At 35.1% G+C, this 27784-nt stretch overlaps 1 long non-coding RNA gene across 2 annotated transcripts; it reads left to right on the top strand.

Annotated features, from left to right (window-relative positions):
* The first annotated feature begins 154 nt into the window (after positions 1 to 154).
* On the top strand, positions 155 to 27784 carry LOC148130703 (uncharacterized). Of its 2 annotated transcripts, XR_015749231.1 has the most exons (8): positions 155 to 363; positions 1110 to 1176; positions 1623 to 2677; positions 4337 to 4388; positions 7816 to 7873; positions 9148 to 9234; positions 18773 to 18875; positions 26541 to 27784. It is a non-coding gene; the product is annotated as an uncharacterized LOC148130703 (long non-coding RNA). The 2 variants fall into 2 exon arrangements; XR_015749232.1 differs by lacking the exons at positions 1623 to 2677; positions 4337 to 4388; positions 7816 to 7873; positions 9148 to 9234 and having other exon boundaries at positions 177 to 363.

Raw genomic sequence — 27784 nt, 5'->3', positions numbered from 1 at the left:
GCAAAGAGCCTAAGGAGAAGACATAGGGGTGATGTCATAGCTTCCAAAGCTTGAAGGCCTGTCATGGGGAAGAAGTGACTAATTTATTCTCCATAATACCTAAGGACAGACAAGAATGAGTCAAAACTCATCAGGGAGAGAATTAACCTGGAACTAAGGAAGAATTTCCTCATAGTTACAACAATTAACCAATGGAACAACTTGCTCCTGGAGTTGTGAACGTTTCATCATTGGAGGTTTTCAAGAAAAGATTGGACAACCATTTGTTTGGATTGATATAAAAACTCCTACCGTGGGCAGGGAGTTGAATTAGAAGACCTCCAAAGTCCCTTCCAGCCCTATCCTCCTCTGGACATCATTTTGGTAAGACTATAGATAACTTCTCATTTGACTTCTTGCAAGCTCACATTTGTAACATCAGTGATATTATCTAGCTAGCTATTTTTGGTTATACGATAAAGATATAACCCTGATGTCTTGTATCAGTTACACTGACTCTCTGAACTCAATCTCTTTACCTGGGTCTTAGGGTGCTGTTTTATCTTAGGAAGGGACTAAAAGCAATGGCTGCTTTTGTACCAATTCCCTGCAGTGTAGCAACCTTCCTGACAGAGTTATGAGATCTCATGGCATGGTTAGTAGTGGAGTTTCCCGGGCTTATGGTTCTGGGGGAGTTTAACTTGTGTTCCCTGGGAGTGGAGTCAAAGATAACCACTTTTATTTTAGTTATGTGGTAAAAGTCTCCAGGGAGGTGAAACAGGGCTATGTTTCTTTGGATGAGACAATGGTCCCCCAATCCTTTTTTTTAAAAAAATAAAAATTTTATTTGGGTTTTCACAAAACATAATACAAGTAAAATTTCTTTTTTTGAGAATAGCATGGTCCTGGGTTATCACTTCTCCATACAGACACAAATTCAATTTCATATTCATCTTTGTGTTCTATTCCATATCTTATTACTATTTTAATATTTTCTCAATAATTTTCCCTTCCCTTAGTTTTCTCAACCTTGCTTTTAATTATCTCATTCTTTTCTAAATTCAATTATATATATCTTTTTCTAAGTTTCAATACCTTTCTAGTCATTATATTTATACTTTTGTCTGCAGGGATTCACATCGCTGACTTCAAAATGCTTTGAAATATTATGATTGGAATTGTGCCATCCAGAAAGAGGTAAAAAGTAAAGGAGTCCATGTGGACTTTACTCTGCTAGTCATTTCTGACTATAGGGGGCAGTGCTCATCTCCATTTCAAGGCCCATTGAGCCAGCCCTGTCCGAAGATGTTGAACTAGCCTATTATAGTTCTGCAACTATTTATATACCAGTCTTGCAGAAAACAGGGACCTTCCTTTTTTGCTTCTTACATTTGCTTAGATTGATAACGTTAGTCAGTTTGCTAATGCAGTATTCTTGAGACTAAAATGTATTGAGCCTAATGGTATCTGTAGTGCAACACAGCTGACAGCTGAAGGTTAATTTACCCCCTTTGGCATTTTTGATTTGCACAGTTTTACATACTGAATGATTCTTGATTCCATTGCCAGATTGCTCTTTATGGAGAAATACTATTAAAACATGTTGTTCTGATATTAAAAAATATCCAACTGTTGTTTTCCAGTAACTTTCCTGATCAAGAGAGACAGGACTTTACTGCCTGCAAAAAAGCTCTGGAATGACATAATTCATGGGTGCCCATAATTTCTGCCAAGCTGAAGAACTTGTGAGCACCACCCAAATGCATCCTCCCACTCAGAAGTTTCATTGACCATAACAGCTCATCTCTGCAAACAGCTGTTTCCTTTCCATGCAAGTATTTTTGGAAACGTCTTTTTTCCATCCTTCTCAAAGATATAAACGTTTAAAAGTTAGTAAATAAAACATACATCCTACTGGGACATGAAATCCCATCACAGCTGGACAGATTTGCTTAACCCATAAAACCATTCCTGAAAAACTATTACTTTAGCCAGTTCTAAATGCAACAAACTTTGATTTTTCTTGGCTTTGCCCACTTTGCTTGCTTAGGGGATATAGACTCTTTCCTCAGAACACATATGCAGCTCCCATTACCATTAAGAGGGATTTAAATTTACACACAGACATCTGAAAGAGACTTGGCCACTTATTTTTAATGTCCCAGTGCCAACAAAAGCAAAGACCTCTTGCGTTCTCTCAAATCTCTGCACTACTAATTGAGAACAATGCTTATGCAAGACTTCCTTGGGGAACTTGGGGCCTGTAGTTAGATCTAGGCTGAAATTCAAGTATGAATCACAGCTGCTCAGAGAAGGCATTTGGAAATCTTCAGATGAGCTATAAGGCAAGGCTAAATGAAAGTCCCTCAGAACTAATAAGGATGAATTTAACTTCTAGCATATAAACAGATTTCTCATCCTTTAAATTATCATTTTGTGAAGTCAAAATAATATCTCTTAAAAACAGCTAGTGACTCAAGAATTGTCACAGCTATTTCACAGCTAAAGCTGGGATTTCTACCACCAGTTCCCCCGCTCCAGCATTTCTTAAAGGAGAATCTGTTTCTAATACTTGAGTATATGTAGCAAAAACACTTCAGTTTCTTTTTTTACCTGTCCCATTGAATAACAAAACTACTGTGTATTATCTCTCAAGGATTCAGCTGCATTCTGCATTGTAGTTAAAGTGATAATATTGGTGAGTACTGGAAACTGCTGGAGTTGTTGATGTTAAGTACCTATATGGCCTAAAAGGAATGTATTTGTTGTTAGTCAATCAGTATTTCAGACACAGAAAAAAAGTCATATGATACAATAGCTGACTTTTAGAGGACTGATTTCTTATTAACATTTTGTTGGATTTCTAATAAAATTGAATTTGAATCTGTAGAAGCCCTTAAAAGGTGAAGTTATTTTTATTTTAAAATAATAATGGATGAATTATATAACTGAAATGATTAAAAGTCTATTAAGATATAAACAGAATTCTTAACACAGCCTTGTATGTGGAACAATTTTCCTATTTATTTAACATTAATAGCAGAACACTTCCTTTCACACACCAATCAAATACATTTCATTTTTAAGATGTTAAAGAAGCATTTTTATAAGCAAAGTATTAAGTTAAGCAGTTAACCAACCACAGTATTTTGTTTAAGGCATGTCCAATTAGCTTCTGAATGTGTTGAATAAAGCCACAAAGTGTTTACACAGAGGGTTTGTGGACTAAATTTATACTGCTGCTAAACTGACTTTAAAGCAAAGACATATAACGTAAGGTCTAGGATTCCATGTTGCACTGAAAACTTTGGATGTCTTCTCAAAAGTAAGTTCATTGCATGCAGTGTAAATTATTCACACATAACTGAATAAAGATACTGCTGGAAGCAAACATTTGTAGTGGATGTAGAAATATTATTCTGGATTATATGACACATGGCAAATGGAAAGAGTTACTGGGAATTATTGTTGGCTGCTTAATGCCTCATAACTGGCTTGCATTAAAACTTTACATGAGAAAAATGCCGGAAAATGGTAATCTATATTTGCTTTGTATTAGAGCTTTCTCATGAAACCCAAAAATCTGATACCAGTTTAAAAAGAATAAGCTTATATTCTTTGTAAATAGTAAATTCAACTAACTGATTACTAATAAGTTATAGTTAATACTGAACCATAGAAGAAGAAAAGGGAACTACTGGGATATTTTAGTGGGTCACAGAGTATGCAGAAGTATATGGTATGGTAAAAAAAAAAAAAGGCATAATCCTTCCCTATGGTCTAAGCAGAAGTATACATATTGGTTGAACTAAATTTATTTCTTAATAAATATACTTAATGCCTTCTAGTAGTCAATAAATAATTGACACTAAAGGGATTGGACTGTCTGACATTCTCATACCTCATAATATTTTGATTACCACCGTTGCTGATTAATTTTAACCTTGAACAGGACTTTATTTTTTAAGAAATTAGGGTACGTTAAATTATTTTGGAAGTCCTCTTCATTTTTTAAATAATTTGTCAGGGTAAGACGGTATCAAATACTATTGCAACTGAGGAATGTGTCTCTTCAGTTGTTGCTAAATTTCATCTATTACCTTTCCTTTCTGATTGGCCATATTTGCTAAAGCGTGATGGGATCTGGAGCTAACAAGAACTAGATGTTCCAGCCCATATTCATTTGCCTCACAGCTTATCTCTGCTGTATTATCTTTTTGTGTTTCTCTTCATTTTATGCATTGATTATTTATTTTATTTAGTTTTTTTGTTGTATCTCAGTAGTAAAGTTTCAGAAGTATCTTAAATCCAGAAAAGTGGCTATGTGCATATATTTTGATACTTTTCTTCTTCATAGGATACAATAATTCTGCGGAAGGACACTCTAAATTTGACAAGAATGTCCCAAGGTACTATCTTTAATTACATTAGCATCTTTTACCTAGATAGGTTTATCAATGTTTAAATTTCTTAATCAAATATTAGTAATTCCAAATTTGATGAATATAACTGAAAATTACATTCACATTTCAGACCACCTTTCTCCCTGTATAGCACTAGAGAAATCACTAAACTGTGATCTGACCATGACAGGGAGAGTAAAGATAGGTCCATCAATTGCCGGTCAGTCAGGACCTGTTCTGACCAGAACATCAAATTGGATGTGTGATCACCATTCCTAATCAGGCCATGGATGACCTATTGGAGTCATGCTTTCCATGAAATCTGGAGTTATCTCTGATCCCACTGCCATTGATCTGATCCCATGGCACATTGAAGTCCCCCAGAACCATAAGTCTTGAGAATTCCACCACCAACCAAAAGGTGAGGTCCAGGAGCCCAGGTAGGGAAGTTGTCATGCAGCAGGGAGTCTGTAAAACAGCAACAATTCCATCTGTTCCCTTGAGCCCAATTCAAAAAAATGAGTCTCACAACTGGGCATTTGTGGCCATGCCCCTGGAGGCTGCCAGACATTTTCTATTGACAATAAACACATCACCTCCCTGGCCCTGTAGTTTAGGCTGGTGCCATACTCAATAACTCGCTGAGCACATTTCTGAGAGAGAAACACTTCTCTCTGGGCCCAGCCATGTCTCAGTAATTGGCATTCTCTGCAAGAATTAAATCAGCAACAAGGGCAGTCTTATTATAGGCTAATATGCCACTTAAAAGCAGTAGCCTATAACCCAGTTCTGCTAACCATTTAAATGAGGTGAGTGCAAGGGAGCAGAACATAAGACTGGTATGAAACACTGAGGCTGAATTCCATGTGAGCCACTTCCCCCTTGCTTCCCATATTTCTCAACATTACTGAAATAAATTGCCCTATTTTGCCTTACCTGACAACCATTCCATCCCCCAACTTCAAGTCTCTTTTATTGATCTAAAAGGAGAGCCTCCTCCAACTAGCAAACAGTCTGGGATAAGGTGAACATAATATTATAGCACTTGCTCTCAGTGCCTTCAAGGTACTACCACTCCTTTCTTCACTGCAGCAGAAGCATCACATTCCAATACTCCCTTATCTCCTAGCACACTAACTCTACATGCACTCATTTCATAAACAGCATCCTGCTCAGTCCTCTCACCAACCAGGCAGGGAGCACTACTTTTCCCTCTATAGCTCTCACTGAGAGAAGAGAAACAAACACACTCACCTGACTCTTGCCCAACTTTCTTCCCCAACACAATGCCAGGGCTTCCTGAATAACTTTCCAAGGCCAGGTTGTAAAACAATCCAAAGATTTTAAATGAAAGTCAGTGGAACAGCCTAAAGGCATGCTAGCTGTAATAAATCCTATTGTAATGGTGCAGTCCTATGATATCTCCTAAACTCCTAAGCACGCAAACACCAGTAAAAGTTAAAACCTCCACATGCCAATCAGTCATCCGAAAATCCAGGGAGCAGCCTACCATATTCCACAAGCCTAGAGTTCATGTGAGTAGGTCTGATTGTTGACTAAGGCCAGGAAGCTTGTCCTTTATCAGCTCCACCTCCATCAAGCAATCCATGTGATCTCCCAAAGCTGCAGCTGCCAACTTTTGGACTGGAGTATAGCTCCAGCAGATTACAGAAGATAGTCTATTGAGATTCAGTTGAGGCTCAGGGGACTACGGGGGACAGAACACAGTCATAAATAATCCACCTTCTCTCCTCCTTCTCCATCTCATTTTCAGTCTTCCCACTCTTCAAACTCTCTGCTTGTCTGCTTCTCTACTTCTCCCTCTCTCCAACAGTTCTCCAGCCTGCCATCAAATTTATCATTCCACTCACCTTCATTTCAACATACTCCTGTTCCACAAGCCAATCTCAACATCCAGAAAAACCTTCCAAAAAACAAAACAAAACCCTGTGCAAAACTCTTTCAGAGTTATATCATCAAACACAAATACATGCTGCCATCATTTCCTCAACTCGTTAAATTAAATTTCATTACCAAGTTGAATAGAATCATACGTAGTATGGAGAAATCAGGAAGATTTTTCTCCTTTTCTCAAAATGCTGTGTGCAGGACCCATCCAATCAAGCTGCTTAAAATGAATTTAGAAAAACAAACAAAAATTTATACACAATTAAAAGTGCATAATCTGCCCACGTAGTTAATTATAGAAAGATGTAATGCTAGCTGCTAATTAGATGGTTTATAAGGCATCATGTGATATATAAAAATGTTATTTATCTTGGGGACATATGCATCCCAATATTACTTTTAGGAAAACAGTGATGGGAGAGAAGCATTATACTGAGTCAATCCTTCACCATCCTTGGAATCCCCAAACTCCAAACTGAAAAGTGAAATCAGCAAACACACAGTTTCTCCCTAATGCTGTTAGAGTCTGTGGTTGTGTTGGCAGAGGAAGGTCTAGTTAAGTAGACTAAACTGAATTATGTGCTATTGACAAATGTTTTAGGTCTACAGAAGTACACTTCACATGGAGCTGTCCAGCATTCCATATGGGCCTAACTCTTATCTTGTAGTGAATTCTCTCCTTGACCTGATCTGCTGAAAACATTCTATGATCATAAACCATTTACTATCTGGACTAGATAGATAGATAGATAGATAGATAGATAGATAGATAGATAGATAGATAGATAGATAGATAGATAGATAGATAGATAGATAGATAGATAGATAGATAGATAGATAGATGGATAGATGGATAGATAGATAGATAGATAGATAGATAGATAGATAGATAGATAGATAGATAGATAGATAGATAGATAGATAGATAGATAGATAGATAGATATGGTTGGTTTAATATGAAAGCTAAGTTCTTTAAGATTTCTTCTGAACTTCCATGCTAATAAAAAAGTTAAACCTTTAGCACTAAATTTAATGTTCAGTCTAAATACGTTATATCTCCATCAGCTCTTCACTTCTGAAGTTGTCTCTGCACTATCATAAAAAATTACATAGCAAATTTCCCCAAAATAAATAAATTATTCCTTATTCTCCATTCTCTCCAATTTTTTTTACCAATTTAATTTTTGTCTGGAAAGGCACTTGTAGATTGCAATTGGATTCCATATTGCAAAATTCCTACTGAAAACTACATTTTGTGCTGCATATCTAAATATAGTTTTGCTTCTTTTACCTCATTTTTGCCTATAATCTGTGGTATATTTAACAACATTACATGCATTTTACAGTAATTGTCAATAATTTATAGATATAAGCCACAGAAAGAAAAGACCTTCCATGCCATGTTGTTTGTCACTTTCAACTTGGAGAAAAGAAGTTAAAGCAAGAAAAACTACAAAAAGGGAGAATGTCAATGTGTATAAATATTTGCTGGTTGGTTTCATTCTGCTTTTATTTTATTGGCAGGAAAATCTTGAGTGGCTGAAAGATGGTCATTAACACCCTGACTCGATGTGCTGACAGGGTGATTATAAGTTTAATACTCTGTGTTATATTAAGAATGTCAAAAACTTTCTCTTAACCTTTCTGAGAAAAATAACAGTATGAGAAGAAACTTTAGACAGAAGAGTAATTTTTCCAAATGTTGGAAAAATGGATGAAGATATTGCAAAAAAAAAAAAAAAAAGTAGTTTGGCAAGTCACAAAGAATCACCTGACCTCATTTCCTGGATGTGCCAAAATCATTGCACTCTGAATATAGCCAAGGAAAGGAAGATGAAGAAAAGATACTATTTGTTAATAGAATGACAGTAAAAGTTTGTCATATTTTAAATGTGTGTGCAAACTTTATTTTAGTGTTATGGGAAAACATCCCTTTTCATTTCAACTTTAATGTCAACCTTTTGTTTACGATATGAAATAGAATATAGTAAATGTCCGAATCCGTGGAATTTATAGGCTGGAGGTCTCAGGATCTCAGAAGCCCTCTGGAGCTTTACACTCTGTCCATGTTCTTGTTTGGAGTAGCACCTTGGTAGTTTTTGCTTCTTCCAGCTATTTTTCAAGAGGAGCTGAATTGGTGTCCTCTCTCAATCCTGATATTTGAGATAAATAGGGCTCTAACAACCTTTCTGGCACAAATTTCTGCCATGTAGCATAGGTACATGCAGAAGTTTGATCCTTCCTTCCCTTCCATAGGAGATAAATCAATCTCAGAGGAGTTGAACAAAATGAAACTTTGTTGTAAAAATAAATGGCAAACTCCCCTTTAACTTTAGATATACTTAAATATTTTAAAAGGTAATTCAAAACAAAATGTAATGCTCTAAGCAGACCACCAAATGGTGGTGGTCTCTTACAAATTTTCCTGACAAAAATCACAAAATAAATAATGTGGAGCTTTCAGCTTATTACAGATCACAACAAAATTATGACTACAAATAATTTCCCCATATTTAGCCTAAAGATATAGAAAAGCTGAAATGAGACAGAATTTATTGTTTTGTATGGAGAAATAAAAATAATGAACTTTATACCTCACTAAAAAAAGGAAGCAATATGGATATATATTCTGCCTCGAAAGGCTACCTATTTCTCTCATGATACAATATTCTTGAAACAGTTGTTCTTCCTATTTCCTACTTCCCAAATCTCCCTTTACCTGTACATTTCATGTTCTAATTTGAAGTGGTGGGAGAAAAAACCAGCACTTTTAAGAGTTTTAGCTTCTGCTCCTGTTCCTGTTTGCATTCTGCCTTTTGTTTTTAAAAAACTATTTCTTTTTCCATATTCATGGAGGGAGGACATGTAGTAAAGATTCTGCACCTGATCGAAGACTGTGTCATACTCATGGATTTGGATTATGCGACTGCACCTATTCAACAGGTAAACTGACTGGCCTCACTAAGCAAATCCATCTTCCCTGGATGACTATGTGAAACTCATCTATATTGATTTCCAAATTAATATATTTTTGACAAAGCTATTCCTTTTTTCCTATACATTTATTTTAATATGCCCATATTATATTATAGTACATTACTTCCTTTTATTAATTTTTATTCCGGTGTCTTTCCTGGATTAGTTATTAATACATTTGATGTTTTTGCAATCAAACTGAGTATTTTAAATAACTTAGTAATCCACCCAACAACTTTAGTTGTTAAACATAGTAATAATGATAATACTTAATGCACTTTCTCTGTTTTCAACAGAAATAATATTGATCTCATGGGTTGAGTATTTGAATTCCACCTTTGGGTATTAGATTTGGACCTAATAATTTTGGTACCTTTGTTATATCTTCTTTCTTTTTTTGTAATGTTTCTTCTTAGCATCTGGAAAATTCAGAACTTGAGGGCTAAAGTGCACTTCCCCTCTCTCAAACTGCTCTTTGTAAATTATTGTACAGGGTGCTATTACTCTTAAGTCTACCAGAAGCAATTTCTCAAAAAGATCCAGTTCCTGTAAAAACAGCTATAGGTCAAAAACTGAAGGAGCAATGAAAAGAGTCATTTTAGGCCTGTGGTTTTTGGCACTGAACTGTTGTGAATGTATAAGCCATATAAATGTTAGCTTTTTAAATAAACATAACCTCCGGTTGGATGGAAGCAGCAAATAAAGTTGGAACTTGTTCCTTTTGCAAAACAACATCTCCAAAATATGTTTTGATGAATTCAAAAACAATCTCTAGAAATAATCTTCCTTTTTTGGTGATTTAACTTTTTGTAGAGAAAGAATGGACAAACATTTGTAGTTGAAGTAAATTATTTAGATATCTATAAATCTGTAAACCATTGATAGTAAATTTATGATGAGGTAAAAATTATTTGTGCACTTAGATTCCTTCTCACAGTGTTTAACAGATGGTTTTGATTTCATGGAAGTTGATCAGGAAGAAATGTATACCACTCCCATTTCCAAAGGTATAGACTGCTCTGCTAATGGACTAGCACAATTTTAAAAAGCAGTCTATTAACCTTACTAAAAACTCATGGTCAGATACCGAGTAATGAAGTTTGTGTCTCTTGATTCCCACATGGCAGAAGTTAAAGTTAGCATATCTCTGTGGACTGTCTATTTTGCAATAAATAGTGCATAATTTTATGCACTATTACTAATTAGAGTTTTTGAAAAAATATAAGTGAAGCAATGTAACACATTGACCCGTGATGTTATAATACATGGATATTTTTTTTTCATGCCTTTAAAGGGAAGAAAATCCATCATGTGAATCAGCTGTGATACCCTTTTGAACAGATGTACACGAGTCTAAATATATTATGTTATTAATACACACTGCTCATAATTATTGGTATCAAACATCTTAAAGGCTACTTTGTTATGTTTGGAGATAAGTGATTTGCTGATCTGGCAGGAAAAAATGTATTTGGATAGATCTTAAAATAAGAAATAAGGTTAGAAAAGCTTGACAGATTCCTACCTTCAATTTTCATCATGACTTTAGCATTTCTATATAATAAAATAAAAAATAAAATGAAAATAAAAATTATAAAAGTAGACAATTGGATTTGATGGAATAGTACATTTTAACCAATTACAGTTTTTGAACCATAATTACCATAATAATTATTTTTATTTGAATTATTGTTAGTATTCTAGTTTTCAGGAATCTAAGCCTATAGATTATGTTCTACTCATAAACAAGGTTACATCGAGAGCAAAAGTTTTGAAATGCCATTCTAAAACATTGGTTTACATTTTAAGCACTATTTCAAAAACATTATTTTCATTTAGAACTCAATTTAAAAAGCTATTAAAGCCAGTTTTGTATAATAGTTAAAGGCATTGGGCTAGAAACCAGGAAAACATGAGTTCTATCCACTTTAGGCATAGAACTCTTTCCAGCAATAAGAACTAGGAAATGGCAATTATGTCCCAAATATGTTTCCAAAAGATTTCCAGAGAATATGGCAGACTGAAGACAGATTGCAAAAGGCAGAGCTAAGTTTAGACCCCCAAAGAGTAAGCCAACAAGAGGCAAAGACAGGATGTGAGATCACCAATGCTGTTCTGTTTATGGTTGCTCCTTGTAGGGGACAGCTCTTCTGGAGGGTGGAGAATCAGGAGATGAGAAAATCCACTATCATTGCTCCAGTCACAAATGGAGCCTTTTAAAACAACACTAAGTTCACACTTTCCTTGCTGCCCTCTTTATAAATTGATTAACTGTTTCAAAGAGATAAAGACATTTTATGTTTTCAAAGTGACAATATTGCAAATACTAGGTGAGAGCCTTCAATCTATAATAAAAGAAAATGAGGGTGTATCTTCAGAACTGAAAATAAACACTGAAAAGCAAGGTATTATTTTGGCTATATAAATATTAATGGCTCAAAAACATTAGAACATTGATTTTCTAATATTAAGACTTCAAAATTAATTTAAATAGCAAATGCATTTTTTGTGAAAAAAATCTTTTTGATATTGGAAACATAACGCTATGAGTAACTTATGATGTCATTCAGAGATATCTTCGAGAAATTGTACTGAGAACTATAATTTGGCATCAGCTATAAATAAAAATTAGATGAGGCTTTAAAAATTAAGAACAAATAAAAACAACAAACCCAGATATTAATTGTAATTTTATTTTGATGAACTTATGCAGGCAGCTGTTTAAAGTATTAAAGAAATTTATTACCAGGATCAATAACTATCTTAATGTGTTAATAAGAAAGATTGTTTTGCATAAAAGGAAGGAACACAAAGCTAGTTTATTTGACCAGGATTAAAATGGGATACATTGCTATTTCGGGCGGATAATTTTGGATTTGCCAATATCTGGACTAGAAAAATGTTATGATGATATTTTCTTAGATTTAATATGGTGTTCATACTCCCTCCCAAACCCATATAGTTATTCTAATTTGATAGCATTTAGGTTTATAACATCTCTATGCTTTGGAATTCTCTGTAGAAGTCAGTAGAACCTGTAGAAGTTAGTACAGAGTCATCTTAAGTGTTTGTTCCACATTATTGTTCAGACATGACATCAAAGTGCTATTGTGTTAGTTGTGATCAGTATGATGCTGGGATCTTCTGTATAGAGGCATGAATCCTTTCATTACCATTTATCAAAAGATGAATTCAAATCATCAGCAGAGCAAATATTAGCAAATGCTTACAGTAAGGGAAAAAAAGTTACTTGCAGAGTCTGGATTTCTTTTCAAGTGTGAACTGAACCAGAAGATAAAATTTTGATAATGTTGAGTTAAATTAGGGATGGAGTAGGGCACTGGAAGCACTGAAAATAGTATTGATGGCTTCATGTTTGTTACTGTAAATCTTTAATTATATCATAGTTACAAAAAGGTCACATTCTAATTCAAGAGTCATATGCTTATTCATGTAAAATTTGCTGCTGAATAAAATTTGCTGCTGATTGACCAAATCAAACAATTCTGACATATTTCTCAGTAGGTGAATTTGATTTATAAAAATAAATTGCCCAGTACTAAATTGATATCATTTCAATAAATGTGGAACTTTCCTTTTTCCTATTTATACCACCTACTAATTATATCTTTATACAAATTCCTGTCTCATGCTGTGCTCAAGATACTTTCAAAATCATAAAGCCTCACAACCAATGGCAACCAATGAAACAAAAATGTGGTAGCATTATTTATCATGGATTATTACTTTTTTAAAAATTAAAATATACTTCAAAGTTAATGAACAAAATGATCAGCATTTATCCAAATCTGATTGGTCAACATGACCAATTCCAGCAGAACAGCTGTTGAAACCAATATGACTCGAAGAGTAGGACTGTATCTTTGAGGATTCCTGAGATACAGGCCATTTAGGATTCATTCATGTTCAGGCTTTCCAGTTGTTTATACTATTAAATATTCTCTCTTCTCACAAGCCTTCCAAGAAGACATGAATAAAAGACATTTACATTTATTCCCTTTTCTTTTAAAAGCAACAATTTACTAGCATTATTGTTCTATCATTTTTATCTTTCTTTTTACGATGAATACTACCTCATATAACTGTAAACAAAAGGTATTCAAGATATTTAATAGCAGAGAATGATCTCAGTCAGCATTTATTGTTACAATTCTTAAAATTGACTGATCAATTTCTTGCATTAATAGCACTGTTAAATGGCATTGCTCTATAATTTAATTCAAGTATGGTTTTGGATTAACAGAGGGCAATACTGAATATTTCAGACATAGTTAAAGTATATTAATTTTAGGTGCTACATTTGTCCCAATGAATGGAACAGTTTGAAAAGACCTGGGCCTATTCCTTAGCCAGATGAATAAAAAGAAACTAAATCAGAAGGCATATGCTATAATCCCCTAAAGACTTTCATTCATGTTCAGGTTTTGCAGTTGTTTATACTAGCACATTTTTTTCTTGTAAAAAAAAAAAAAAAGCCTGTGATATAACTCCAACCCATTGCTTGAATCACCAGGGGCAATTGGGAAGCAGTTACAGCAGATTTCAGAGCTGAAGGTTCAGTTCATACATGATCAGTGCCAGAACATTATTCTTGGCTTTTTAAAAATTAAAAATAGCTAAAGGCTATGGGTTGCTATGTGCAGATTGCAGTTTATGACAAAGGTTTACCTATCGTGTCAATCAAGTTATGTTTGTGTTATTTGATTAAGCCATTTTATTTTGGTGAGTTCATCCTTTTAAAAAAATAGTTTTAAATTTTGCCATCTTTTATTGTCAATTGAATAATACAAAATTGCAACACAGAGACCACAAATTTTACATATCTTGGCACTGAGCATAAAGGTCTATTGGCACTTGGTTTTCTTTACCAAATGCAATCATCATGGCATATGAGTCTCCAGGAGCTATTTAAGCGATTAAGCCAATAACTACATAAAGTGGTAGGTTGTTGTGGAAACATAAACTTGCTGATTTTTGTCTGCACAAAACCCCATTTGATGCACATACATTCAGAGAAACTCATGCCTAGAGCTAAAATACATCTCTGAAATGAATAGGAAACTAAGGAAACTGAGTCAGTAAAGCCGTGACTCAGAGATCATCTTCATTTGCCATCTTTATTCTGCTCTTATCAAAAAAAGTAAATATATTTATAATATCAATACCAGAGGTGGGATTCAGCAGGTTCTGACCAGTTCAGGAGAACTGGTAGCGGAAAATTTGAGTAGTTTGGAGAACCGGCAAATACCACCTCTGACAGGCCCCTCTCCCATCTATTCTCTGCCTCCTGCGTCTCATTTGATTGGCTGGGTCTTCTTTTGTTGCCCTGTCCAGGAGAATGGAGCTGGAAATCAGATTAGTGGGATGGGGTGGGAATGGAGATTTTGCAGTATCCTTTCCCTTGAATGGGGTGAGAATCAGTAATGGGATAGAATAGTGCTGCATATCCCTCACATGCTCTGTTTTTTTTCCTTTCTGAGCCCCAGAGGAACCTTAGGGAAGCAAAAACGCTCCCCCCCCAGAGGCTCCTCTATGGCTAAGAAGCTCCCAAAACTGGTGGGGGCTGCAAAAAAGCCACGCCCACCCAGTCACATGGCCACGCCCACCAAGCCATGCCCACAGAACTGGTAGTAAAAGTTTTTGAATACCACCACTGGTTGATATGATTTGTAATCTCTGTAAGATTAATCAACTGATATAATTTCCCTATTCAAAACCACTAAGATCAATTACTCAGGATTTTAAGACCATAATTTTGAAAGAAAATTGACACCCACAGTTTAGCAATTAAAAATGTATATCAGATGTACATTCCTTGCTAACTTTTAAACATTTTCCTGCATATTATAGTGTTAATTTGGATGCTGATAATTTTTTTCTAAAGGCTAGTTAAACATAAGCAGCTCTATGTCAGCTAGCATTGAAATTCTTCAAGAAGTTGAACAAAATATTGTTTAATTAATAATTGTGTTGTGTTTTTAAAATGGATCATTGCAGGGGTTGGCTTATTCTTTTTCTGTTCATCTTCTTAGTCAATAAATATTTTTATTTACTTTATGTATGTGTGTTCTAAGATGCATGTATATTTCTGTAATCAAGATAACATTATGTCTGATGTACATATTGTATGAAAATATATTTTGTTTTCCCATTCAATTGCAATTGATATGATTTCCTGATTAACTTCATTTCTTTTTGAGACTTGATTCTAGTAAATAGCTAATGACTAGGAAATTGCAGAGTATCCTTTTATTTTACCCCAAAATAAAAAAACCCTGATATTTACTTCCTTCAGTTTTGGAAAATAGATAAAAGTAGGCGACTTGTTGTTATCATTTAGGTATTTTACCGCAAAGACACATTTCCTTAGTTCATGAACTTTTAAATTTGAGAACATTGAACTGAGAACATATGGTCTTCTAGAAGTTGTCCTGCAGCTTTTTCAGACCCAGTCAACACAATCCAAATAGCACCTGGATCCTATATGCTTGGAATAGTGGAAACTGTCTAATAATACTGATAAAATGAATAAAATGACAATAAATCTCTTTTGTAGAGGAACTGCCTGTTCATTTCTAAGATGCATGAAGGAATATGTACAAAATAAGGAATAGGTACAAATTTCTCTGGAAAGTGGAGATTGCCTTAAAATAAGGGACATCTGGTAAGATAGAATTAGCAGTCCCCAAAGTGCTGTTCTCTTACTTCCCTGAAAAAAGCCAAACAGAAAATTGAAGCAACCTCCCATCATATGTCCAGTTCTAGGTCAAAGAGATTTATATAACCTTGCCTTTGACATTATTACTCTCAGCTGGTAGCATGGTAGAATTAAATTAACCCCATATGGACCAAACAGATTAACATGCTTTTTAATAAACTATACTTTTAGCTATAAAAGTACATTTTTGTGGAGTCAGTTATTGTTATTGCTGAAACTCTGAGATGATGAATTGCTTTCAATTTAATTTTTAGATCATTAGGTTACTGTCAATATATAATTAAATAATTTTTTTCCATAAACAAGTCTGAAAAGAAACATAGATTATTAATATATAGCAATATATATAGCAATATATATATAATATATATAGCAATATATAGCAATTTATAGAGCATGCTCCCCAAATCCCTAGAAATGTTTGAACTTTCAATTTCAACACATCTGGAGAGCAGCTTTAAGAAAGATGCAACACAGATTACCCAAAGTTTTAATTTAGCTTAGTTTTTAGTTTTAACCATAGTTGACAGAATAGAACTAGACTTGACTATCTAATTCACCTGGACTTTTCCAGCTCAGATATAATAAGGCTATTATGCACAAATATATATAGAAAAAGCTTCATTGAATTTCTAAGAAAATATGCTTAGCAATGATGCATGCTTTAGCAAAGTTATAAATATATATAAATAAATATAAATATATAAAGCTTTTCCAAAGAGGGCAGAGGGAAATCAATGATCCTCTGGGCAATGATGTTAACTCTCTGGACTGCTATCCTATCTGCCACTGTGCAATTGGCAAATTGGTAAAGCTTTTCCAAAGAGGGCAGAGGGAAATCAATGATCCTCTGGGCAAGATGTTAACTCTCTGGACTGCTATCCTATCTGCCACTGTACAGTAACTTAAAATACTCTCGGTATTTTAAGCGGTAGAAGGTCACCAGCAGTTTTTCATTCCATTGTTTCCTGATAAGTCTCAGGTAGAGACTTCTCAGGAAACAATGGAATGAAAAATTGCTGGGCCCTTTTGACCAGTGCTGCAATATGAGCACCCCAGGTCAGGTCCTCTTTTATGATAACACCCAGAAACTTAAAACTGGCCACTTGCTCCATTCGGTCTCCATGGGTTGGTTGTCTGATCTGTTCCTTCTATAGTCCACTATAAACTCCTAGGTCTTATTGGTATTATTGCTCCACTCAATCTCCAAGGGCTGGATGTCTGATTTATTCCTTATATAGTGCACTATAAGGTCCTAGGTCTTATCGGTATTGAGTTATTGGTCTCCACACCAGAAAAGCAACTGGTCCACCTCATCTCGATAGGCAGACTCATCTCCCCTGGAGATGAGTCCCACCACTGTTGTATCATCTGCAAATTTAATAATAGTATTACTGGTGTGAATGGGAATGCAGTCATGCACATAAAGAGTATAGAGTAAGGGACTCAACACACAACCCTGTGGTGTACCAGTGTTAAGAATAAGGGCTGAATAGATATGATTACCTAATCTGATCCTCTGAGAACAGCAAGACAGGAAATCCATAATCCAAAGGCAGATTAAAAAAAAGAAAGCCCAAGATCCATAAATTTAGACACTAGTCTATATGAGAGAATTGTGTTAAATGCAGAGCTAAAATCTACAAAAAAACATCCCCAAATAGCCCCCCCCCTTGTTCCAAGTGAGTCAGAGCAGTGTGAAGAGTGATGGCTATAGCATCCTCTGTAGATCTATTTGTTCTGAATGCAAACTGGTGTTTATCAAATATATGCAGAAGACCAGAAATGATGTGCCGGCAAACCAATTTCTCAAAGCATTTCATGATGATAGGAGTGAGTACCACTGGTCTGTACTCATTGAGATTATTGATAGGGGAACTTCTTTGGCAGTGGAACAATGGAGAATGGATGAATTACTGTAACTGGAAATCAAAGATTAGTGAAAAAAAAACATAAGATTTGGAAGAAAAGTACTTAGACTGAAGAAAAAATGGGTGTGGAAAAGAATTGGATGTGGATAGTGCAAAGATTATTTGGATGGAGGAAAAGGGAAGGACCCTAAAAAGAGAAAAAATTTGATTTTTGGGTTTTTTATAGAATTGATTCTACATCTCAATTTAGTTTATGCATTTTTGACTGATATGTAAGAAATAATATCAAGATCTGTCTGGATGAAGAATGTTTCAAAGGAAGGGAAAAGGCAGTAGAAAAATTACATTTGTTTGAACACCTCTGTCCCATAGGTGAGATGCAGGGAAAAGAGTAGAAACCAAGCCAATGGATGAGACAACATAGGAGCAAGAATTTCAAGAGCCAGACCATAGTGAACTCTTATCACTTTATTGGGTGAAAGGCCTTGAAATATGTACATATATGCATGTGTGAGAGTGTGTGTGTCTGCGGAGGAATAATCTTATAGGTGAGAGTGATAGAATAGAGGCTGACTGCTTCCAGCTGTCTGGTAGAACTGTAATTAGACAATGGGTAGTTCTGGAGATACCAAAAGTCAAAGACTAAAAGTAGCCAGGAAAATAACAGGTATGGTGGTTAGATGCAGAGCCTGAAGAGCCAGGTGGAAGATTGCTGTAATGAAGAATGACAGAATTACATAGTAAGCTGTTACAGGAAAGGTAATCTGAAATTTGATTTTTATCCTTTTAGCCCCCTAGCCTTGACCCAATGCCCTAATTACTGTAGACCTTAGGATCGGGTTGGTTTTCTTGAATATACATCCATATGTAATGAAAATTTCCTCATTTATTATAGAGCTGAGGGAGAAGGCTGGCTTTCATATACCACTGAGACCTACCTGGATGAAGATCAAGGGTTTCTTCTGTCTGGAATCTGCCCAAAAATGATTTCAGGAAAGGTAAGTGGCAATCATATTCTATTAGAACTGATGGTGGTGACCAAAATTGTTGTGTGCAGATGACAGGATGAGAGCTCCTATATGTGAAGTTGAAATATAGAAGCAAACTGTGTTTTTTGATATTTTGTCAAGAACAAAGATGAAACACCCATGAAACACCAAGAAAGTTTCTTTACAAGCACTAAGTGCATATTGTTGGATTGAGTTCCTGTGTGTTTGTTCCCAACTAGTTCATCACTGTTTTTAAATAATCACATCAGGACGTTCATCTTGTTCCTGTCCAGGCTTGGGCTGAGATCTAAAGTTTTGAATATCTGAGCATAGTGATGATATTTAACTCTAAATAAATTGATGAGTTTTCCTAGTGACTTCATGTAGTTATCAAATAATCACCTTCTAAGGCGTCTGAGATTTGAATGTCCAAAGTCTTAAACTGTACTCCTACAATAATATTAATGGTACTTTTCACTCAGAAGGAATAGAAGTACTGCAAAACCCCAACTTTTGTAGATGGTCTAAAAGGATTCCATTGTTAATGATCAGAATACAGCCAAGATCTAGGAAAACCAGTAGAAGAACAAACCCACATCCACATCCTAATGCAGGTTATCTGCAAGAATAGTTAAGCTATATTTCCATCTTGTTTAAGAGTTCCAAATTGAAGGAATATCTGGATATTGGTTGACTAGGCAATTATTGTACAATGCATTTATTAGTAGGTGTCAAGATTATTTATTTAAGCTAATTGAATACCCTATATATAAATTAATTAGCTGGTAGTATAACAAAGCAAAGTCAATATATTTGTGTATAGAATTGTGGAATCCTTTGGATGAAATGTAGTCAAGATTTGTGCTTTATGTATAGTTATATAGATGTACTAGTTACATAGATGTTATTTCTCTAAAGGTGAACTATGTTAGTTAGATTTTTTTTAAAGAGCCAGATGTCAGTAGCACAATTAGTGATTGGTGACTGATCTTTTTTTTTTGTGTGTGCAAATGTTTGAGCTCATGTTTCAATATTAAAGTTTTCATTTTTAAAAACACTCAACATAAAGATATTTAGGGAAGGTACCACAAAGATACAAAAAGCTATAGTTGAAATATCTCCCTTGCAGTCATTTTCCCTACTCTGAATAGGCCAAAGTTTAGTTTAGGTCAAAAGAAAATTGCTGATCTGGAAATAATAGCACATTCCGGAAAGGCCTCATCACACAGCTGGTCTCCATTATTGCAGAAAGGAAACAAAACAAACATTGCAAAACTATGTTATTAGTTACATGTCAGTTCCTAGTATTACTGTATCTAATAATAAGTTAATAAGCATAGTAAAAAAAGACTAAAATTAAACATTAAAAAGACCAACAGACTAACAACAGCCCATATAGCAACAAGCCTTTGAATCAACAGTGAAAATACTGAAATGGTAGGTAGCCTGTAACTTTTAGGACCAGACATCAAGCTAAAGGAACAAACTGTCAACCACATGCTACAGACTAGAACTTGTTAGAGGAGGCGTTATGTAAGATATTCAGAAGCCAAGCTGTATCAATAGTTACAAAGATCAGAACATTCCAGTGATTGTATACCCTGTGGCACTCTATGGAAATAAAAGTTGGAATTAGATGAAGCAGGGTAGAAAACTCATCAACTCTTCCGAACTTTTCTAAAGACTCCTGAGGATACCATGAACAATCAATAATATGAAAAATAATATTGAATATTTTCAACCTGACATTCTCACTTGAGACAGAAATGACCATGTTCAAATGATGATACTTCAGACACATTAGGTGGAAGAAGGCAACAGCAATAAGATTGCAGTGGAAATGGATGTACTGTTGGAAAAACTGAATGAAATGATTAGGGACAGATTCTCATAGATACAATTTATTATGAAGTCACTAGGAGCTTTCACCAAATTAATGGCAATCAATGATAAATTGAATATATTAGACCAGTGGCCCCCAACCTTGTTTGTGCCACAGCCCGGTACCGGCATCACAAAATGATCCACGACCTGGTACCGGCATCAGCACGCATGGCAAGGCGAGCCAAGCGAACCGGCCAACCAGCCGTCCCCCGCTTCTCCCTGCCACCTTCAACTCCTCCTTTGTACCTTTGTCAATGGGCTTCAGGACGGCTTCGGGACGGTCACTTGGCTCGCCTTGCCTTGGGTGCTGAAAGAATCCTCGCGCCTTAGTTTTGTTCGAAGCCGCCCCCCTTCAATGAAACTAAGGCGCGAGGATTTCTTCAGGACCCAAACGCCGCTTTCCAACCGGAAAAGCTCACCGGAAGCACTTTCTCATCAAAACAAGATGGCGACACCCAGCAAACCGGCGGCCCGGTAGAAAATGTTCCACGGACCGGTACCGGTCTGGGGCCCGGTGGTTGGGGACCCCTGTATTAGACTATTTCCTAGATTTCTATTTGTGGGTTGCTTTGTTTTGCTTTCAGTTTGGTTATCACACTGATTTTTCTTTGGTAAAATAATTCACATTACCAATCAATATGGAAATTTTTCTTAAAGTTTTTGTTTTCTAGATTTTTCAAGAGCAACAAGTGTATTGTTTCATAGAAAACAAACTGGCTGCTTAGACACTCCTACCTGTTAAACTTGTAAAAATAATTGTTAACTCATTGTATTACCTTCATTCTACTTAAATAGTAATATTAATCCTGGAGTTACAGATTGTGAAATATGTATAAGGATTGTTCAATGCTTTGGATCTGGAAACAAAAAGATGCTTGAAAATGCTTAATGGTATTAATGTAATACCAATCTTCAACTTTTTAAACAAATGTGTTTTACCCAAAGTTAGCAATTTTGCAACCTCGCTATAGGAAAAGATACTATGGGAGTTTGAAGATAGGTACCTCATAAATAACTCCTATTTACTCTGAAGCTAATTTTTTTGCATTCAATCCAAAGGGCTACAGAATATTAATTGGTAAGTGTATTTTATTTTAAAGATTTTTCTGTTATTCTCCTGGACATCCGACTTTCATAGTATCATTATTTGTTACAGGCCATGAGATCTGGGAATAAACTAGACCTTAAATCTAAATAATATAGCATCACCTTGTTGTACTTGGTATACAGGTAGCACAATTTGGCAGGAGGATGTAAAGGAATATGTAGCTTTACTTGTGTCCCTGTAATTCTACATAAAGAATGCCATCAGGCAAAGCCAGCAGCACCAAGCAGATGTCATCTCTGAAATTTAGCAGAACTAATTTTCTATTTTTTAACAGTTCCCAAGGTATTATCTCCTGAAATATTTCAGTGTCAAACTCTTAAAAGATTTATCTAGCTTAAACAAACCATAGGATGTTTCTAAGGAGATATGATAACAGAAGTGTGTAATATTTCCAATGAAGGCCTTGTTGACATGTCATTTCTCCCTTGTTCTCTGAGCTTGTTAGGTTTATACACAATGGCATTTGACATGACTTCCTTTCATATTATGCATCAGAGCTGATCTTTTTTTTTCTAAACAAACTGTAAGGATACCTGTCTCTCATTACTAAAAGAGAAAGAAAGAAAAAAGCTTTGAAATGAGAAGACTTGGTTTTTTTTCTCAATCAAAAGTAAGAACTGAAGATTCGGCTTTCTAGGTCTTTTGTCATCATTTATGACGATTAAGTGAAAAATGTTTTATGAGCATCTTTGAAATAGGGTTCTGATGAATAAAATTGACTTTGATATGCTGTTCACTGAGGAGACAAATCTGGGTTAGGCCATATTTGTCAGCAAACAATTGGCAACTCCAAATCTCGACCAACAAATGCTCTGTCTTACACATTGGTAAAAAAATCAGTACACCAAATACAAATTACGTGGATATGACCTCGTTGATGACCCTCACTCTGTCAAGGACCTAGGAGTATTCATATCTAATGACCTAAGTGCCAGATCTCATTGTAACAGCATTGCCAAAAAGGCATTAAGAGTTGTAAATCTAATCTTATGAAGCTTCTCTGGAAATATTGAATTGCTAACTAGGGCATGCAAAAACTTTGCTAGACCAATACTCGAATACAGCTCATCTATCTGGAATCCGCACTGTATATTGGACATTAACACAATTGAGAGAGTCCAGAAGTATTTCATGAGAAGAGTACTACACTCCTCTGCTCACAACAGAATACCCTATATCACCAGACTTGAAATTTTGGGCTTGGACAATCTTGAACTACACCGCCTACAGTTGGACTTAAGCATAGTACACAGAATTATCTGCTACAATGTCCTACCAGTCAATGACTACTTCAGCTTCAACCAACAATACAGGAGCACACAACAGATACAAACTCAATGTTAACCACTCCAAATTTGATTGCAGAAAGTACGACTTCAGCAACAGAGTGGTCAATGCCTGGAATGCACTACCTGACTCTGTAGTTACATTCTCAAACGCCCACTCCTTTAACCTCAAACTATCCAGTATTGACCTTACCCCATTCCTAAGAGGTCTGTAAGGGGCGTGCATAAGTGCACCATCGTTCCTCCCGTCGCTGTCCTATTGTCCCCATTTAATCCTATCTATTTTCTGTATTCTTACTCATGTTTATACTTATACCTATTATCTTGTAAGTGATTGAAAAATCAAATAAATAAATAAATAAATAGATAGATAGGATTAAACAATAAACTCTCTACTGTTTCCAAGACGTTGATATTTCTGAAGGTCATGGTTTAAATAGAAGTCATATCATTTTTCAAGCCTCCAATTATGAATCTACATTGTACATATACTTAAGCATACAATGCATTTTAATACTTTTTTTAAAAAAAAAACCTAACTGTCTCTGAATCCTGTAGTATCCTATTTACTGCTTTCCACAAGGACTGGGATTTAACATTTGGATAGCTAAGAAGAACAGAATGTTTTCATTTATGACTAATGCAATGGCTAAATGTTTGATTCCAAATGGAATGCAGATCAGGACAAAGCAAATCAGAATATTACCAAACTAACATGAGCAACTACTCCTATCAAAAGAGAAATATGGTTACCTATTCAAAGAGTTTTCTTCTGTAAAATCTAGAAATATTCAAGATTTTTAGTTGTGTATATCAAGCTTCCATTTAGAATTCATTTAAAGGAAGCGAGAAAGAACTGAAAGTCACTGGATATATAAATATTGCCAAAAACACTATGTGAATGTTATTCAACTTAAAAGGCAACTGACATGAGAAAAGCTTCATTTTAATAAATGTGTAAAGTAAAGAAAATAAAAAGTAACATCAGAACGTGCATATTTAATGAAATAACATTACCCAGTTCTATAATTAATATTTGGAATCTTTTATTCTTTTATTCTGAAATTTCTATTGCTTCTATTATCTACATTTAGCGGGGAAACGTTTATTATGATCTGTGGGAAAATATTACTGAGGAAGGATGCTGCTGCTTGAGCAGCAAGGCAGCAAATTGGAAACTGCAAATTAGATATTTTTATCTATTCTTTCCTGTTGTTTATAGTTTGTAAACTATTCTATGAACATTTTTGCCCAGAGAAGGATCTAAATGCCTTAAATAAATAAAGTAATAAGGAAAAAAGAAAAAGGAAAGGAAAAAAAGGGAGATGAAACTACAATCATTCATGCTATTAAAATGTTTTCCAGGAAAGACTTATGAAATACTTTCACCATAAAATGGCTTTCCACAGCATTGAACATTGATTGGAATATATGTGGTTTGGGTGGTAGAGGAATCAAATAAATAAATAATATTCTTTGAATCTTGGCAATATTATTCAACAAAGCCTCACTCTATGTCATCTATTAGAACAGGCAGGTTCAGTAAGTAGGAAGACCTATAGGCGTCCTGGTCCTAAGTTACTTAAGAATATAGTGCCAGTGAAATTACTTTTATCTTTCAAACATGTTATTATGAATTTGGCATTGAAATTAATCTTAATGCAGTAAATGTGAAAATTTAGTTATAGTAGTAAAGAAACTAAGTCTGGGTAACAGCATTGCAATTGCCTCCAACACCAGATGATATTTCTGGCCAAAGAAAGCCACACGTAGAATGCATTGCATTAATGCATCAGAAAAAGTAGTTAGAAAATATGGAAGGCTTATCAATGGAACATAACTGTTATTATTAAGAAAAACTTTCTTGTGATAGAACAATATGCTATGCCTAGGAGTTCTGAATGCCGTAGATTTTCCAAGGTAGAATTAGAGACTCATTGCAAACTATTTTTTTGTAATGTGATTACTGTCCCCTTTATTCATCTACTACATCATTTTTAACATTTGAAGTTCCAAATGAATTCGGTGGAGAGAGAATTCTAGCTTGGAAAATCTCAACCCAATCTCAGTCTAATATAGAAGCAATAACAATATTCCATAGTTAATACTTAGTCTATCAAAGGTGAGCATCTGTTCTTGGCCTTGGGAACAGTATTTGTTTTATACCCTGTCTGGGAAGCTACAAAAGCCTAGCCCTTCTTGTAAGGCAGGGGTGTCAAACTCTATTTCATTGAGGACTGCATCGGGGTTGTATTTGACCTCAGGGGGCTGGGGTGGGTATGGCCATTGAGGGTGTGGCCAGCATGACATCACTTGTGTCAGAGGTTCCTGTGGTGGTCTGAACAGTCTGCCAGCAAAAATGGGCTCCTGAGCTCCATTTTCAGCTGTGACGGTCTCTAGCAACTCTCTGCCAGCTCTTGGGGGGAAGCTATGCACAACTCTCATGAGCTCTGTTTTCTCTGGCAAAGGCACAGTGGGCTAGTCCTTACTATTTCCATGGATGCCCCCAGGCCTTGAGTTTGCCACCCCTGTTGCCCCTAGTGTGGCAAAAGTTTTACCCTTCTTACATTTTGCTTGTGTAGTTTAAAGGACAGAATTAATTTCTTAAACTTTTGCCCTTTAAACTTCCTCTCCAATGGGGAAAAATATACAATTGCTTTGAGATGGTTTTCTTTAAAGAAGTGAATGGGAAAAGGAAGGTGAAAAATATTGCCTCTGGTCATCCTTGAAAAATCTGGAGGTGGTTGTGATTTTTAAAGAAAGCATCATGCATCCCGGTGCTAGGGATAAATGCTGATGAGGTAGACAAGATATTGACACCAAACATTGAAACAACACCCCAAATATCACAGTGGACTTTGGGATAAACTGACAGATGGTTTAGCTATAAGGCATGTAAATATTTGCTGCTCAATGTGATGTCACATCAATTACAGCGTTCACAAATCAAAAGCTGTTCCAACAAATAATGCTGGCTTCCTCTCCCATTCTCTCTCTCCACCACATCAAATTGGCTTCCTCTGATCTGGTATAAATAGAAAAGATCATAAGGGAGTTTCTTTTTGCTAGACAGCATGTAATTCTGATTCTGTGTAGATTTTTTGTTTGCTTTTTACTTTTTCCTCAATTTCTTGATGACAATAATTATGCAATTCACTCCTGTCCTATTTTTTAAAGGTTGCCTTAAACCCCCCAATCAGAAATTAGTAACATTAAGTAAATGATAAGCTAATGAGGGGGTGTTAGATCCATCTTTTAAGATCGTTACTTCTTTCTTTTCTTATTGCTCATATCTATTATACAAATCCAAAAACTGTAGTTATTAGCTTTAATTTGAAATTCAGATAAAATGGAAAACAATATTTTTAATATATATTTATTATGTTTTATCAACAGGGATAAAATGCAAAACAAAGAAAACAAAAAACAAGCTTCCAACACTAGCAACAACAACAAAATTGTGTACAAAAAAAGAAAAAAAAGACCCAAACACCAAAGAAGGGAAAACACCATTAACTGAATGAAATCTTCCATACATACAAATAAAGGAGAAAGAAAAATATTGCAAGCATTCATTTACATGGCAGAAATAAAACGGATGTTTCAAAGCAATAATGATGTGGCATGATCAGGTTCAATACATAATAATTTAATTTGCTATGATTCATTAGCACATGTATTTTAGTTAAGAACTTTGAATCAAAGGGGTTCTTTCAAAAAATGGCGTTTACCAGACATCTGTGTACCAAAGATCTGTGTTATTCAACTTAACAAATATCTAGCTATTCAACTTTCTTCATTTGCTGTTTTATTTTTCATCTGCAAAGAATGAAAGTTAGCTAAAAGGTTACTTAGTCAAAAACTACTCCTTTTATGAAGCATTGAATGCTTGACTTTAATATGAATATATATCCATATGCTGCCTCCCCTTTTCACATCTGGAATTATAGTAAAGTATGTTGAGATGTTACCATGGCTATCTACCAACAAGCAATTATATTTCATTGTCTTTTTGCTGTCTGATCTGTTTTGCATTTGGAATAGTTGGAGTGATGACTCTATGACATCTGAATCATACTTGTTGAATACAATGTGTTTTCACATTGTGCATAGTTATGTTGCATATGTGGGAAAATAGAATTATATCTACATGTTTTCATTGTGTTATGCAAAATTTTAACACTGAAAATTGATTAGCATTTTAGGTTTAAAAATCATTCTACCTAGCAGTGACCCAGGAAAACCAGGCATTAGTGTAATGATATATTATTTTTCAAACATGAGGTAGGAAGATGGAAACTCAGTAGGTTGGCCTGAAATTTGAATCTGCAACTTGTAGACAGGCATATTTTGAATTGTGAAAGCCCATTTACTGTCACAAAGGGCCTACTCTATGGAAAGTTAGTTATTGTCAAATGTCTGCAATAATCAGCATGACACACCCTTTCTAGAAAACTGGTGGGAATGTACTTTACCATCACTTCCAACTGTTAAAATGCTCTGTGTAATTTAACTTTGTCTTTGTTTTCTGGACAAATATATATACACTTCAGAACAAAACATTGCATCTGGCAACCTGCAACTTTTATTATTCTTTTCAACCCATGAAATTGCTATAAATAAATCACATAAAGGGTTAA

The sequence above is a fragment of the Notechis scutatus genome, chromosome 4, assembly GCF_049901735.1.
Source record: "Notechis scutatus isolate UNSWTSFEM ecotype Mainland chromosome 4, rNotScu1.2, whole genome shotgun sequence".
In the NCBI taxonomy this organism is placed as follows: domain Eukaryota; kingdom Metazoa; phylum Chordata; class Lepidosauria; order Squamata; family Elapidae; genus Notechis; species Notechis scutatus.
This window is presented reverse-complemented; position numbering and strand designations above follow the sequence as displayed.